At 41.4% G+C, this 18,075-nt stretch overlaps 1 non-coding gene across 1 annotated transcript; it reads right to left on the reverse strand.

Annotated features, from left to right (window-relative positions):
- Positions 1-2,737: 2,737 nt before the first annotated feature.
- Positions 2,738-12,516, reverse strand: LOC109872133 (uncharacterized). Its single transcript, XR_004205877.1, has 3 exons — positions 12,188-12,516; positions 10,989-11,065; positions 2,738-7,247 (listed from the first exon to the last, which is right to left on the reverse strand). It is a non-coding gene; the product is annotated as an uncharacterized LOC109872133 (transcript).
- Positions 12,517-18,075: the final 5,559 nt, after the last annotated feature.

Raw genomic sequence — 18,075 nt, forward strand, 5'->3', positions numbered from 1 at the left:
GGGCGGGGCAGGGCCTTATATGCGTCGCGGAAGTTAGAGTAACAATGATCCAAGATTTTTCCACCCCTGGTTGCGCAATCGATAAAATTTAGGGAGTCTTGTTTTCAGATTAGCCTTGTTAAAATCCCCAGCTACAATGAATGCAGCCTCCGGATAAATGGATTCCAGTTTGCAAAGAGTCAAATAAAGTTCGTTCAGAGCCATCGATGTGTCTGCTTGGGGGGGGATATATACGGCTGTGATTATAATCGAAGAGAATTCTCTTGGTAGATAATGCGGTCTACATTTGATTGTGAGGAATTCTAAATCAGGTGAACAGAAGGATTTGAGTTCCTGTATGTTCCTATGTTTCTTTCATCACACCATGTCTCGTTAGCCATAAGGCATACGCCCCCGCCCCTCTTCTTACCAGAAAGATGTTTGTTTCTGTCGGCGCGATGCGTGGAGAAACCCACTGGCTGCACCGCCTCCGATAGCGTCTCTCCAGTGAGCCATGTTTCCGTGAAGCAAAGAACGTTACAGTCTCTGATGTCCCTCTGGAATGCTACCCTTGCTCGGATTTCATCAACCTTGTTGTCAAGAGACTGGACATTGGCGAGAAGAATGCTAGGGAGTGGTGCACGATGTGCCCGTCCCCGGAGTCTGACAAGAAGACCGCCTCGTTTCCCTCTTTTTCGGAGTAGTTTTTTGGGTCGCTGCATGGGATGCATTCCGTTGTCCTGTTTGAGAGGCAGAACACAGGATCCGCGTCGCGAAAAACATATTCTTGGTCGTACTGATGGTGAGTTGACGCTGATCTTATATTCAGTAGTAGTGATCTTAAAATGCAGAAGCGATACCTGAACGACACACTGGCAAAACTCCATCAGAAGTTCAAGATAGAATTACCAGAGGTCAAGCTGTCATATACAGAGTTCACCAAAAGACGTGCCTTTTGGATTGTCAATCGATCAGTGTAAGACACATGCCAACCTTCAGTTCATGGCAGACAAGTTGTTATATCACAAAGAGCTCCAGACTTCCTCTTTTGATGGTGGACAACAAACATGGTGGTTTGAGTGGTAAGGCAAGGCAGAAGCGAGAGAGAGAGTGAAGAAAACAAAAGATGGAACAAAATAGAAGTTTACTGTCCATTTGACTGTAAAGGTATCCTTCAAACTCTACTGGAAGACTTCACATCCAATGAGAAGAACACACTCGGGAAACATGTCTTCAATATCAGACATCACTATTCTACATCAAGGAGTCTCAGAAAACATCCTATAGAGGTGAATCCTTCATGTGGATTTCACAGAGAACTACCTGTGCATGTATGCCTCTGAAATACAGGAGGTGTATTTTGGTGACTCTCACCAGCAGACAACACTTCACACCGGGGATGTATACACTAAAGAAGGTGTTGTGTCAATGTGATCATTCAGCTCATCAATGCATCATGACCACTCGGCATGACGCATCAAAAGTCCTCTCTCACCTCCACGAGTTGAATCCATCTGCCACTGTACTCCGTATTGTATGTGATGGACCGATCACACAGTACAGATCCGAGAAGAATTTCTTCAACCTGAGCACAATTCCATTTCAACTGGGGTTTCAGACGATCACCTGGAACTCTTGGTGTCTGGACATGGGAAAGGTCCTGGGGATGGATCGGTGCAGCTGTGAAGAGAAAAGCAGATTCCATATTTGCAAAAGAAAAGGACCTTCCGAACGGACAAGTTTTCTACGAGGAACTTTCAAAAGAGCAGTCAAATGTGAAGCTCTTTTACGCCACAGAGCAAAGAGATTGAGCAAATGGATCCCCTGCTACCAGATTGTCTCGAGAGGATCCGTGGAACAATGAAAATACACCAGGAAATATTGATCATGTAAAACAATAGATTTGTAATGACAAAATGTAGATCAAACTGTAGATTTTCAAATCAATCTTTATCTTTTCATTATGTTAACACTTTCAGTAAACACTTAAATTACTCAACAAAATGTGTTATAGATTTCCTGCATGTTCATCAATTTAAGAAATCTTCTATGTGTTTACAGATCGTTACTGCCATTCCAGGACAAATCACATGGAGAGCTCTAAGTTGGTTCTGCTCAACTCCACTGTGTGATTGTTATGGCCCACAGACCATGATAATTCAACAAACAGAGGCAGAAAGCAGAACCTTCCACTTCCACTTACACAGCACCACAGCCATCTCCTAGCTCAGTACAACCCATTGCCGACATACATGAGGGACTGATTGGAAAGTGGTGTGTTGTGAAATATGATGAAGACCCTTACCCTGGTATTATACAAGATGTTGATGCAGAGAGCTGTGCTCTAGTCAAAACGATGAGTTGTGTGGGAGCCAACCGATTATTTTGGCCAATGAGAGAGGACATTGTATGCTTGGGCTTGTCTCTGAGCCTCATCCAGTGACAAAATGGCATATGATGCTTGAGAGGAAATATGCTCTTGTGTTAAGCAATAGAGAGCAATAGAGAGCATTATGGGCTAATCTTGAGTGAGCACATACCTGTCTCATGAGTCTGAATCAATAGACTGCAACCAGTGAGCAATAATTTGTTTCATTTCAACCAGTGTTTCCTATCTTGTACATGTATTTCTGCCTAATGCTTTGAATCTCAAAATTGTTCTAAAAGATGCTTTAAGGCTTTAAGGCATTGCAGACTTTGTGTTTTGAGGTTTTGAATGGTGTGTTCTATGTCTTCAATAAAATGAAACGTACAACTGTGACATTTAAAATGTTTAATGGTATTTTTCATCAGTTGTTTAATTTGAAATGTAATTTCCACCGCACTCTGCCATTACCACAACGCTAAGGCATTACCATGACGGTACATATTTTTGAGGAAAAGGTGTTATTCAATTACAATTGATATGGATGATTTTTCCCATAAGTGAAGATTATATGCTTGTTCTTAAGATAATTCCTAAAATAATGTAAAATGTAAACATTTTGATGTGGTAAATATATGTTTTTGAGTATTATCGAGGCATATATGGACATTTATACATGACAATGATGAATACATATAAATAAGAACATTTCTAAATAGTAAAAGAAAGCACGATTTAACAAAAATCTTCTGAAATGTTCTATAAAATATCTAAAGCAACATTTCTGTAATATCCTTTAAACTAAAATAGCACATTTTATGACGTGGTGGTAATGACATTTCCCCTCTGGTATTCTTTATATTCTTAAATAGTATGTTCTCAGACACTATTGGAACTTGTTTCCAGAATGAAGAAAATATTCAGATAGATAAAAATCAGTTCCAAGCGGTTTAGTTTTCAAAAACATTTAACATCCAAAAGTGCCTGTATTTGCAAAATCAACCATATGCAGATGTTTATGCAGGTTATCTTTAACTGCAGAAAAATGTGAGCAAGATAAGAGTGATGTTTTTAAAGAGGCTGTAAAGAAATTGTGCCTCCGGGGATTCTTTTGAGTGAAAAGGGGTCACCTAAATGGACATAAATGTTGCTGGACAGAATGCGGCTCACCTCCCCACACCCATGAGTAATAGCATATTGTTTTCCTAAACTTAGGATTTGTGTGGTTTGCAATAACAGAAAACAGAAAATATTTTTTAAAACATCCACAATACTGAAGTAAAAAAAAAAAAATCCCATGTCAACTCTGGGGTCGATCAAGGGGAAAACACTGTTTTCACCACCTGACAGACAATGTTAGCAGTCATATAATGACCTCTGACCACAAAGCTTAACAACAGAAGAAAGAAGTAACAAGACAATTATTTATATTTTCTCTAAGTCTTTAAGATTCATAAACTTTTCTCTAAACCATTGCATGTCATTTTCAATTGGAAATTGGACCAAGATGCGAGCCACACACACAGATCTGCATGGTTGTCTAGTTAGCATTTGTCCTGAGGGAACAATTTGACACATACATCTTGAGAGAATAAATCTTGAAGTTACAGTAATGAGAGGAATAAGGGTAATGTCGTGGAGCCTGCGGTCTCTGTTCTCTTGGTGAATGTATCACTGTGTGAACCAGCTCTCAGCGAGGTATGTGTGACTAATAGAATGAAAGCGTACCCAAACACGCTTCAGCCCAGTTTGAACAAAAAGGGGAATCAGGTGCTCAATCGAGGGACTTGATAATGTGTGACTGTGTGTGACTGTATTGCACCATGCCTATCAGAGAGTACACCTCTGGACTACACTTTGATGATTTTACACTGAACTTTGTGTGTGTGTGTGTGGGGGGGGGGGGGGGGGGGGGAGAACGGACATCTTGAATGACTCTCCTTCCACTGCTGCTAAAGGCTATAGACTGGTTACAGGCTACTGTCATGTCTACTCCCGCTCCCCCCTCTCCGGTGCTCAACTTCGCCGGTCTATTAACCACCCGTCCTGGCAACCCAGCTACATTCACATGGAGAATTGTTTTGTTATCATTTATTACAACTTATTCTCTATTCAGGGCCGGGCACTAGCCAATCAGGCTGGCTTAAAATAAATATCAAATGAAATAAATGAATTTGATTTGTCGTTTTGTATTGTCTCCTGACTAATTGGAAATTTAGAAAAATGCAGGAGGCTCCTGGGATCTAATTGGGGTGCTTCCAATCCTTATATATGTCTCTATCCGTTTGACTGAGCTGCACACCCAGTTCCAGGAGGATCCATATGGAATAATGAGAGCAGCAGCGTCCTGTCTGCCAGCGTCTAGGATTACTGAAAGAATCACTGCTGGACCTATGCAATCACTATCATGTATCTGATGAGAATGCTGAATTAACCGTGTTTATTCAGCAACTGCGTCGGAAAGTTGGGGGGAGGGCAGGAATTCAAATCCCTGGACATTTTCCCTCACATCAATAGGCTACTAAGGACCATCATCACCCTTCCAGTGACTTTATGTAGTGTAGAGAGACTCTTCTTCACTACAGGCCGTATCAAGACATCAATCAGATCGTCTCAACAATCTAGCCCATTATCTGTATTTTGTGACAGTAACATTTTTCCAATTGTATCACTTGTCTGCTGCTGTAAAATCTTTCATCTTTTTTTTGTTTGTTTGTTTGTTTGTTTCTCTCTCTCTCTCTTGAGTATGTAGGTTATAGACATGTTGTGTATTTCATTATGTTTCCTTACTGTTGGACTCAGGCAATCGGCCTGCTTTGTCAGCAGTGTTGTAGTAAGCGGTTGCGTAGTTCGCACTGTGGTAGTTTTTAGTTACATTTATCCTGTATTATGTTTTAAATAATCCAATGTGATGCACAAATGTTCACTTAAATATGTCAGGTATTTTTGCCGGAAAATGTTAGCCCAGCCACTTGTACTTATGCCTAGCCTTACTTATGCCCAGCCACAAAGCTATCCCTTTCTACGCTGCTGCCCCAAGCTCTCACTACCTTATATCCACTTTAATCCACTGGGGAGTTTGCTAGTAATTTCAAAATATATGTAACCACAGCAGCAAAACCTGTTATTGAGCATACAGCAATATGTTTTGCCAGCAGGGATAACTGGTGAGAATAGCAATAAAAAAGTAGATGAGTGAGGCTAACAAAGTTATTTATTCAATAGAGAAAATATAGAGAGGATGTTTGTGGAAGTTATTTGATGTTTTTATGGGTTAGCATTGGCTCGACATGACCTACAATCTACAGTAGCACAATTATACAAAAGCTGAATTAATACAGTTGTGCAGGAAACATATACTGTTACATATCCACAACACATCCATACATCGTTTATATACATACATAGAAAATATTGTGGGCCTTGCGATACGTGATGTGTCATTGAACCAATATTGTGGGCCTTGCGATATGTGATGTGTCATTGAACCAATATTGTGGGCCTTGCGATATGTGACGTGTCATTGAACCTATATTGTGGGCCTTGCGATATGTGACGTGTCATTGAACCTATATTGTGGGCCTTGCGATATGTGATGTGTCATTGAACCTATATTGTGGGCCTTGCGATACGTGATGTGTCATTGAACCTATATTGTGGACCTTGCGATACGTGATGTGTCATTGAACCTATATTGTGGACCTTGCGATACGTGATGTGTCATTGAACCTATATTGTGGGCCTTGCGATACGTGATGTGTCATTGAACCTATATTGTGGACCTTGCGATACGTGATGTGTCATTGAACCTATATTGTGGACCTTGCGATACGTGATGTGTCATTGAACCTATATTGTGGACCTTGCGATATGTGATGTGTCATTGAACCTATATTGTGGACCTTGCGATATGTGATGTGTCATTGAACCTATATTGTGGACCTTGCGATATGTGATGTGTCATTGAACCTATATTGTGGACCTTGCGATATGTGATGTGTCATTGAACCTATATTGTGGGCCTTGCGATATGTGATGTGTCATTGAACCTATATTGTGGACCTTGCGATATGTGATGTGTCATTGAACCTATATTGTGGACCTTGCGATATGTGATGTGTCATTGAACCTATATTGTGGGCCTTGCGATATGTGATGTGTCATTGAACCTATATTGTGGGCCTTGCGATATGTGATGTGTCATTCATCAGGTCCAAAACATTTAAGCATATATATCTGTGTAGTATGTCCAGGTTTTGGATCCGTATGTGTTTACCTGTGCAAGTGCATCAGTGTGATGTCTAGCAGTCTCTGTGAGATGTGTATGTGTGAGTGTGTGTGTTTGCCTGTACAGGGTCTCTGGTTCCTCTAGGGGCAGTGCTGGCCCAGTTTCCAACAGTGGCAGTCGTGTGTGTGTATATGTGGTGAAGAGTTGTGTGTGTGTGTGTGTGGTGTATATGGTGTGTGGTGTGTATTGTGTGTGTGGTGTGTATTATGTGTGTGTGTGTGTGTGTGTATGTGTGTGTGTGTGTGTGTGTGTGTGTGTGTGTGTGTGTGTGTGTGTGTGGTGTGTGTGTGTGTGTGTGTATGTGTGGAGTGTGTTGTATGTGTTGTGTATTGTGTATTGTGTATTGTGTGTGTGTGTGTGTGTGTGTGTGTGTGTGTGTGTGTGTGTGTGTGTGTGTGTGTGTGTGTGTGTGTGTGTGTGTGTGTGTGTGTGTGTGTGTGTGTTTGTCTAGGTCTTCTTGGGGCAGTGTGGGCCCAGTCTCCAGCAGTGGCAGATGGTGTTGAAGAGGCGACAGCGGCAGGAGGCACAGGGGTCACAGCAGGGAGTGTGAGGGGCACAGCTATCCATCAGACGGCCACACCGCCGGGCAGGGGCTACAGGCTCGTGTTTCTGAAACTTCACCCACAGGGAAAAATATGTTGGAACACCCAACTTCACCCACAGACAAATACATACCGAATCACCCAACATCACCCATAGACAAATACATAACGAATCACCCAACATCACCCATAGACAAATACATACCGAATCACCCAAATTAACCCATAGACAAATACATACTATATCACCCAACATCACCCATAGACAAATACATACTGAAACACCCAACTTCACCCACAGACAAATACATACCGAATCACCCAACATCACCCATAGACAAATACATACTATATCACCCAACATCACCCATAGACAAATACATACTATATCACCCAACATCACCCATAGACAAATACATACTATATCACCCAACATCACCCATAGACAAATACATACTATATCACCCAACATCACCCATAGACAAATACATACTATATCACCCAACATCACCCATAGACAAATACATACTATATCACCCAACATCACCCATAGACAAATACATACTGAATCACCCAACATCACCCATAGACAAATACATACTGAATCACCCAACATCACCCATAGACAAATACATACTGAATCACCCAACATCACCCATAGACAAATACATACTATATCACCCAACATCACCCATAGACAAATACATACTATATCACCCAACATCACCCATAGACAAATACATACTATATCACCCAACATCACCCATAGACAAATACATACTATATCACCCAACATCACCCATAGACAAATACATAACGAATCACCCAACATCACCCATAGACAAATACATACTATATCACCCAACATCACCCATAGACAAATACATACTATATCACCCAACATCACCCATAGACAAATACATACTATATCACCCAACATCACCCATAGACAAATACATACTATATCACAAGATATTTTGAAAGTAGGACGTGTATTGCAAGGATGCTCTGGCTCTGGTATAAAGAGCACGTTTGTGGGAGTTCTTCAGTTTAGAGCTCGGTGCCTCATTTTCTGCTCATAGGGTTTAACTTTCTGTTTTATTTGTCCCCATGGTGTAATATTGAAGTCACAGTGTCCATTGAAGTCACAGTGTCCATTGAAGTCACAGTGTAATATTGAAGTCACAGTGTCCATTGAAGTCAGTGTCCATTGAAGTCACAGTGTCCATTGAAGTCACAGTGTAATACTGAAGTCACAGTGTCCATTGAAGTCACAGTGTCCATTGAAGTCAGTGTCCATTGAAGTCACAGTGTCCATTGAAGTTACAGTGTCCATTGAAATCACAGTGTAATTTTGAAGTCACAGTGTAATATTGAAGTCACAGTGTCCATTGAAGTCACAATGTAATACTGAAGTCACAGGGTCCATGAGTGTAATACTGAAGTCACAGTGTTCATGAATGTAATACTGAAGTCACAGTGTCCATGAATGTAATACTGAAGTCACAGTGTCCATGAATGTAATACTGAAGTCACAGTGTCCATTGAAGTCACAGTGTAATACTGAAGTCACAGTGTCCATGAGTGTAATACTCAAGTCACAGTGTCCATGAATGTAATACTGAAGTCACAGTGTCCATGAATGTAATACTGAAGTCACAGTGTCCATTGAAGTCACAGTGTAATACTGAAGTCACAGTGTCCATGAATGTAATACTGAAGTCACAGTGTCCACGAACATAACATTGAAGTCACAGTGTCCATGGATTCCTTCTTTACTGTCTACCTTACATTTGTGTCAGCAGTGGGATTTGAAGCCACGCCTCTTGTGCCTCGCTCTCTGCCCTTTGACCTTTTATTTGACTTGTCCCCTAAAGGATGTTATAACACACTGATTAAACCTGGAATCTAAGTTGAGGAAAAAGTGTTCAGACCCTTTACTCAGTACTTAGTTGAATCACCTTTGGTAGCGATTTCAGACTCAATTGACTTATTCCACATTTTGTTGTGTTACAGCCTGGATTAAAATTGGATTAAATATTATTTTGTAATCTCAACCATATACACACAATACCCCTTAATGACAAAGTTAAGAAAAACAATTGATACATTTTTGAAAGTGACGTGACACAAGCTCTGTCAAATTGGTTGTAGATCATTGCTAGACAATCATTTTCAAGTCTTGCCATAGATTTTCAAGGAGATTTAAGTCAAAACTGTAACTCGGCCACTCAGGAACATTCACTGTCTTCTTGGTAAACAACTCCAGTGTATATTTGGCCATGTGTTTTAGGTTATTGTCCTGCTGAAAGGTGAATTAATCTTCCATTGTGTGGTGGAAAGCAGACTGAAACAGGGTTTCCTTTAGGATTTTGCCTGTGCTTAGCTCTATTCCGTTAATTTTTTTATACTGAAAAACTCCTCAGTCCTTAACGATTCCAAACATACCCATAACATGATGCAGCCACCACTATGCTTGAACATATGGAGAGTGGTACTCAGTAATGTACTGGATTGGATCTACCCCAAACATAACACTTTGTATTCAGGACAAAAAGATACTTGCTTTTCCAAATGTTTTGCATTATTACTTTAGTGCTTGTTGCAAACAGGATGCATGTTTTGGAATATTGTTCCTCTGTACAGGCTTCCTTCTTTTCACTCTGTCAATTAGGTTACTATTGTGGAGTAACTACAATGTTGTTGATCCATCCTCAGTTTATTCCCATCACAGCCATTAAACTCTGTAACTGTTTTAAAGTCACCATTGGCCTCATGGTGAGTTTGGATAGAGGCCTTTATCTTTGTAGCCTGTATCTTTGTAGTGACTGTGTGTATTGATACACCATCCAAAGTGTAATTACTAACTTCACCAGGCTGAAAGGGATATTTAATGTCTGCTTTTATTTGTCAACGAATAGGTGCCCTTCTTTGCGAGGAAATGGAAAACCTCCCTGGTCTTTTTGGTTGAATCTGTATTTGAGATTCACTGCTCTACTGAGGGATCTTACAGATAATTGTATGTGTGAGGTACAGAGATGAGGTAATCATTCAAAAATCATGTTAAACACTTTTATTGCACACAGAGTCCATGCAACTTATTATGTGACTTGTTAAGCACATTTTTACTCCTGAACTTATTTAGTCTTACCATAACAAAGGGGTTGAATACTTATTGATTCAAGACATTTCAGCTTAACATTTTTTATTAATTTGTACAATTTCGAAAAACATAATTCCACTTTGACATTATGGGGTATTGTGTTTAGGCCAGTGACAATACATTTCAATTTAATACATATTAAATTCAGGCTGTAACACAAGAACATTTTGAAAAAGTCTAGGTGTGTGAATACCCCCTGAAGGCACTGTATAGTGTAAATGCCCTGTAAACCATATTTGTGTGTGCTGTGAAGGAGGGCAGATGGAGATTTTTCTGACGTCATGTAAAGTCACCTGATATTAAGTGATTTAATGACGCAGCCAACCACCGGATGGAGCCAAAGACATGTTTATTTGACCGAGTTTCTTTAGAAGCTCCTAAATTATTTCCGGACATTTCAGATTGATTAGTATCAGGTTTATTAATCCCTAAAGTAATTCTTCCACTTCTGTTCCTAGACAGCTGGTCTTCATACAACCTCTTTAAGCATGATTTAGTACATTGTTCCTGCTGTAGTTTTAAGGAGATAAATGTACATTGTTCCTGATGTAGTTTTAAGGAGATAAATGTACATTGTTCCTGATGTAGTTTTAAGGAGATAAATGTACATTTTTCCTGCTATAGTTTTAAGGAGATAAATGTACAACTTACTGCAACGTGGTGCTGTCCCTGATGTGGCAAAATCCGTCTCCTGGCAAACAGTCTTCCGGGTTTCCCTTGGCTCCAAACTATAGAAATATAAAACAAGGATTTATGATTAGATATGAAACATATTGCCCCCAATGATGTGTTCACCTTAATTATACACCTTCAATGATTCTAGGACACTTTTCATTTCCACTTTTTTTTTAAACGGGCTGGTGTGCAGAAATGCCAGGGACAATTTCTGGTCCCAGTCCGACCCTGTGTGAGTCCATAATATGAAGTACATTTGTAATTCAGGTGAACTGTCCCTTGAAGAACACAACCTTTTAGTATAAATGTCTTAATTACAAAATAGTGCCATCATAGAGAGCTCATCTGATGCAGTACATATATAGCATCAGTGGGTGGAGGCTAGCTGAAAAATGTCTACTTTGCAGACCAACCTTGTAATGAATGGTACTTGTTGTACTGCCAGAATGTTGTATGTACAACCACAATTTGTAATTCTTTGTGGTAAGAAAACGTACACAACTAATATTATGCATCTTAATAATTACATATCATGAGTATTGCCAAAAAGACTAAAGCACAGAGAGGACTAGAGATGGCCATCTGGGTTTTGTCATCTTAATTACAAATTAATCGAATAATTGTGTGCACTTCTTGCTAAAGTAAACCAATCCTGATTCATAGACTTAATGGAGACTTTGTCCCCTGAAGGCTTTCAAAGCAGAAACTGGTTTTAGAGACTTCATCTCTTTTACACAAAAGCAGATGCAATAACTCATATGATGGCTTAAAGTCAATTGATTTCCATTATAGTTTTAATAATAAAAAGATTATACAAAAGTATTACATTTCCACATGTTATGCACAGCAATTAAAATTGTATTTGGACACATGCGTGGGAACTGCATGTGGTTTATCTAGTCAACTGCCATAATTTTATAGGTCATGACTAATGCTAAGTAAATTGTAAGCTTTTGGTTAAAATCTTGTCAACATTATTTTTCACAAGTTAAATAATTAAAATTGTTCGCCATAGTTCCATAATCCAAACGCAAACCATAGCCCTATGAAGCAATCTGTCCGTAATGGCAAATATACCATTAATTTATGTGCAAAAGGTGTGATCTATTCTCCCAGCAACAAAATCGCGCAAACCCGGCTTTAATCAAAACAGAAAACATGCAAAATAGCTTCACCTGAATCATTTTCATGCTGTATGTGCGCATCCCTCTTCAGGTCTTCGGCGAAACATAACGGAATTGACACCGAAAGGAGACAAACCCAGAGAAAATGTTTTCCCAACATCTCCACTTCCAATCTTGTAACCTGAATCCGGGTTAATAATAATGTTATGGACTGCAGCACTGTTCAGGTGAGAGCACACTATTAAATTTGACACGTTGGGATAGGCTACTTACAGGTTACTTTTTATCCACTCTGGGGAAATGAATATTTTTATTTTATTTTAAATGTCTTAATATGGTAGCCTATCAATATCGCAGCTCAGAAGGTTCTCGTTCTAGTGAATGGGCTGTCATAAAATGGATGGTTAAGTGTAGTCAAATCTTCCACGCCCACAATTTCTTTCAGACTCTGAAGTAGCCTTCTATTGACCTACCCAATTTGTGTTGAATTATGGTTTCCATCCATACATTCCCCCAACTAACTCAAACAGTAACAAGCTCCCGCCGATACTATAGCAAAGTGCCACTGTCTGGTAGCAGTTATTTATTTTTAGTTGTAAAGGCCGATGTGATCGTGTAATGCATTGTCAACTGAGATCTACATCTTGATTGATTATGCGCTGTTGCGCTCAGCTGCACTGCGGCCCTCCGTGTAGAGGTAAAGGGCAATCTTTCTAAAGGTTTCATATTTTATTTACTGGCACTGTACGGAACCCACATGCATGTGTGTTCGAAACATTGATATGGTATTTGGGCCTGGGGTTGGCCTGAATGCGACATCAACAAACCGGATGTTAAGGACATTAAAGTCCCTCTCCCACGCTTATTACTTGCCTAGGGACATGCGAGGTGAATTGGCGCGCAGACAGCAGGGAGCCTTCCGAAGTTCTTTCCAAACACCAGACATTCCTCTCTAGGAGCTTATATACACAATCTGTACATTGTTATTCATTTCCTAAGCCCATGTTAATATGTATTAACAGACGGGATCAATGGAGGCTCCTCAGAGGAGGAAGGGGAGGAACATCCGACTCAGTGAATTTCAGACAAATGTAAATAGTGAAACATAAAAAAGTTATCCTTTTTAGTTAAAACTATACTTTGAAACAAACTGTTTTGCAAGGAAGGTCTACAGTCGCCTCGACCAGTGGTGTGTAGCCTATTAATGGATGTCAAGGGAAGCCAGCCCCCCCCCCGCAAAAAATAAATACATATTAAATCATTTATCTGTCATCTCTCTGTTTTTCATAATTTTCTATCAATTTGCATGAGGCTGAATGTATCTCACTGGAGAAAGCATCCGAGCGAGCGAAACAGCCCCCCTCTGTCTCTGTATGTGTAGGGCATCTATCTGATGCTGTCTGGTCCAAACAAGTATGGCATTGTTGCTGCCAAAAGCATTGAATGGAATGGAAGCCAGCGAGCATTTGGCTTCCCTTGATAAAAAAAGTATTAAAAAATTGCCAAACTGAGTGAGCTCAACTGTGAATGGTCCATGCGCACCCCAAAAAGTTGTCAATGGAAGCCAGATTGGATTTTGGCCTCACTCCTTACAAATCACATCGAGAGCATACGTCATTGACAGAAACATCTTGAATTGTTGCATCTCGTTGTATTGTTGTCCTCTGGTGGCTATCTAGCTAGAATTAGCCTTTTCCTAAATTAGCCATGGATGGAGATTGGTATTTGTGACTTGGGGTTTTACTTAATTCTCTGTACTGGCCAATAACTATAATGGTAATTCTGATCCAGTGATTTTACCCACGCACCGCTACTGGCCTCAACAGACCTAGGAGGCTCATAGTTCTCACCCCCTTCCTTAGACTTATACAGTAATTATGACGACTTCTGGAGGACGTCCTCCAAGAGCTCTTGCAGCCTGAACTGACATGTTGTCCATCCAATCAAAGGATCAGAGAATGAATCTAGTACTGAAAGCATAAGATACAGCTAGCTAGCACTGCAGTGCATAACCTGTGGTGAGTAGTTGACTCAAAAAGAGAGACAAACAATAGTTGAACAGTTTTGGAAAAAAAGGAGAAGGAGCAGAGAGAGAGAGAGAGAGAGAGAGAGAGAGAGATACTGTAGCTATATTTCATTGTATTTTTTTCCACTTTCATTTAACTAGCTACTGCAGCTAATTTAGCCTACTCAACAACCTGACTCAAACAGAGAGGAATGCTATTTATGTTAGCTAGCTGGCTAAGGCAATCCAACGTTCTAACTCTTCGTCTAAACTGCTTGCTTTACACTGTATTGCGTAATTGTACACATGGATTGGATTGTGGCTTTACTAACGGGTTAGTTCTAGTAGCTATGTTGCCTATGATGTTAGCTAATATGGTGTGTTTATCAGTTAGTGGATATGGTATGAAGTTTTGGCTTTGCGAGTTTTTTTTTCGCCTGATCACAGACAGCTGTTGTGTTGTGCACTGAAGTCCACAAGCAAAGGGAAAATGTGAGAGGAGGAGAATGGGTAACGGTAAACAGTGCATTCGGAAAGTATTCAGAGCCCTTGACCTTTTCCACATTTTTATATTTTACAGTTTTATTCTAAAATGGATGAATCTACACACAATACCCCATAATGACAAAGCAAAAACAAGTTTTAAATTTTTTTTGCAAATGTATTAAAAAAAATAAATAAAAATATCACATTCACTTAAGTATTCAAACCCTTTAATCAGTACTCTGTTGAAAGACGTTGAGTTTCTCCCATTCTTCAAAACAAATCTAATCAAATTCTATTAGACACATGCGCTGAATAGGGGCAATGCAAATAGTCTGGGTAGCTATTTGATTAAGATGTTCATAAGTCTTATGGCTTGGCGGTAGAAGCTGTTTAGAAGCCTCTTGGACCTAGACTTGGCTCTCCGGTACCGCTTGCCGTGTAGTAGCAGAGAGAGCAGTCTATGACTAGGGTGGCTGGAGTCTTTGACAACTTTTAGGGCCTTCCTCTGACACCGCCTGGTATAGAGGTCCTGGATAGCAGGACGCTTGGCCCCAGTGATGTACTGGGCCGTACGCACTACCCTCTGGAGGCCGAGCAATTGCCGTACCAGGCAATGATGCAACTGGAGGCCTCCCGGGTGGCGCAGTGGTTAAGGGCGCTGTACTGCAGCACCATCTGTGCCATCAGAGTCCCTGGGTTCGCGCCCAGGCTCTGTCATAACCGGCCGCGACCGGGAGGTCCATGGGGCGATGCACAATTGGCCTAGCGTCGTCCAGGTTAGGGAGAGCTTGGTCGGTAGGGATGTCCTTGTCTCATCGCGCACCAGCGACTCCTGTGGTGGGCTGGGCGCAGTGCGCGCTAACCAAGGTTGCCAGGTGCACGGTGTAGCCTCTGACACATTGGTGCGGCTGGCTTCCGGTTTGGATGCGCGCTGTGTATCGGAGGACGCATGACTTTCAACCTTCGTCTCTCCCGAGCCCGTACGGGAGTTGTAGCGATGAGACAAGATAGTAGCTACTACAACAATTGGATACCACGAAATTGGGGAGAAAAAGGGGTAAAGATTTTACGAATGAAAAAAAATAAATGATGCAACTGGTCAGGATGCTCTCGATGTTGCAGCTGTAGAACCTTTTGAGGATCTCAGGACCCATGCCAAATCTTTTTAGTTTCCTAGGGGGAATAGGCTTTGTCGTGCCCTCTTCACGACTGTCTTGGTGTGCTTGAACCATGTTAGTTTGTTGGTGATGTGGACACCAAGGAACTTGAAGCTCTCAACCTGCTCCACTACAGCCCCGTCAATGAGAACGGAGGCGTGCTCAGTCCTCCTTTTGCTGTAGTCCACAATCATTTAATTTCTCTTGATCACGTTGAGGAAGAGGTTGTTGTCCTGGCACCACACGGCCAGTTCTCTGACCTCCTCCCTATAGGCTGTTTCGTCGTTGTCGGTGATCAGGCCTACTACTGTTGTGTCATAGGCAAACTTAATGATGGTGTTGGAGTCGTGTCTGGCCGTGCAGTCATGAGTGAACAGGGAGTACAGGAGAGGATTGAGCACGCACCCCTGAGATGTGTTGTTACCTACCCTTACCACCTGGGGACGGTCCATAAGGAAGTCCAGGATCCAGTTGCAGAGGGAGGTGTTTAGACCCAGGGTCCTTATCTTATTGATGAACTTTGAGGGCACTATGGTGCTGAACGCTGAGCTGTAGTCAATTAATAGCATTCTCACATAGGTGTTCCTTTTGTCCAGGTGGGAAAGGGCAGTATGCAAATTGGAGTGGGTCGATGGTTTCTGGGATAATGGTGTAGATGTGAGCCATGACCAGCCTTTCAAAGCACTTCATGGCTACAGACGTGAGTGCTACGGGTCGGTAGTCATTTAGGCAGGTTACCTTAGTGTTCATGGGCATGGGGACTATGGCGGTCTGCTTAAAACATGTTGGTATTACAGACTCGGACAGGGAGAGGTTGAAAATGTCAGTGAAGACACTTGCCAGTTGGTAAGTGTATGCACGGAGTACACATCCCGGTAATCCGTCTGTCCCTGCGGCCTTGTGAATGTTGACCTGTTTAAAGGTCTTACACACATCGGCTGCAGAGAGCGTGATCACACAGTTGTCCGGAACAGCTGGTGCTCTCATGCATGTTTCAGTGTTCTTTGCCTCGAAGCAAGCATAGAAGCAGTTTAGTTCATCTGGTAGGCTTGTGTCACTGGACAGCTCTCGGCTATGTTTCCTTTTGTAGTCTGTAATGGTTTGCAAGCCCTGCCACATCTGACAAGCGTCGGAGCCGGTGTAGTACAATTCAAACGTAGTCCTGTATTGATGCTTTTGCTGTTTGATGGTTCATCGGAGGGCATAGCGGGATTTCTTATAAGCTTCTGGGTTAGAGTCCCACTCCTTGAAAGTGGCAGCTCTAGCCATTAGCTCAGTGTGGATGCTGCCTGTAATCCATGTCTTCTGGTTGGGGTATGTCCGTACAGTCACTGTGGGGACGACGTCATCGATGCACTTATTGATGAAGCCTGTGACTGATGTGGTGTACTCAATGCCATCGGAAGTATCTCAGAACATATTCCAGTCTGTGCTAGCAAAACTGTCCTGTAGCTTAGCATCTGCTTCATCTGACCACTTTTTTATTGACTGAGTCACTGGTGCTACCTGTTTTAATTTTTCCTTGTAATCAGTAATCAGGAGGATAGAATTATGGTCAGATTTGCCAAATGGAGGGCGAGGGAGAGCTTTATACACGTCTCTGTTTGTGGAGTAAAGGTGGTCTAGAGTTTTTTTCCTTCTGTTGCACATTTAACATGCTGAACCGATTTAAGTTTCACTGCATTCAAGTCCCTGGCCACTAGGAGCATCGCCTCTGGATGTGCGTTTTCCTGTTTGCTTATGGCGGAATACAGCTCATTGAGTGCGGTCTAAGTGCCAGCATCGGTCTGTGGTGGATGAGGATGAAACTCTAAGTAGATAGTGTGGTCTACAGTTTATCATGAGATACTCTACATCAGGCGAGCAAAACCTCAAGACTTCCTTAGATATCATGCACCAGCTTTTGTTTACAAATATACATAGCTATCTTAAGATGAATGCACTAACTGTAAGTTGCTCTGGATAAGAGTGTCTGTGTAAGGGTCGTCGTATGAAGGAGAAGAGGAGGACCAAGGTGCAGCGTGATATGTGTCCATATTTATTAAATGAACACAGAAATAACAAAATAACAAAGAGAACAACTGAAAACAGTTCTGGCTTGTGCAGACACACAACAGAAAACAGAAAATAATCACCCACGAAACACAATAGAAAACAGGCTCCCTAAATATGGTTCTCAATCAGGGACAATGATTGACTGCCTCTGATTGAGAACCATACCAGGCCAAACACAGAAATAGCAAATCATAGAAAAACAAACATAGACAACCCACCCAACTCACGCCCTGACC

This window comes from Oncorhynchus kisutch, linkage group LG27, assembly GCF_002021735.2.
Source record: "Oncorhynchus kisutch isolate 150728-3 linkage group LG27, Okis_V2, whole genome shotgun sequence".
Lineage (NCBI taxonomy): Eukaryota > Metazoa > Chordata > Actinopteri > Salmoniformes > Salmonidae > Oncorhynchus > Oncorhynchus kisutch.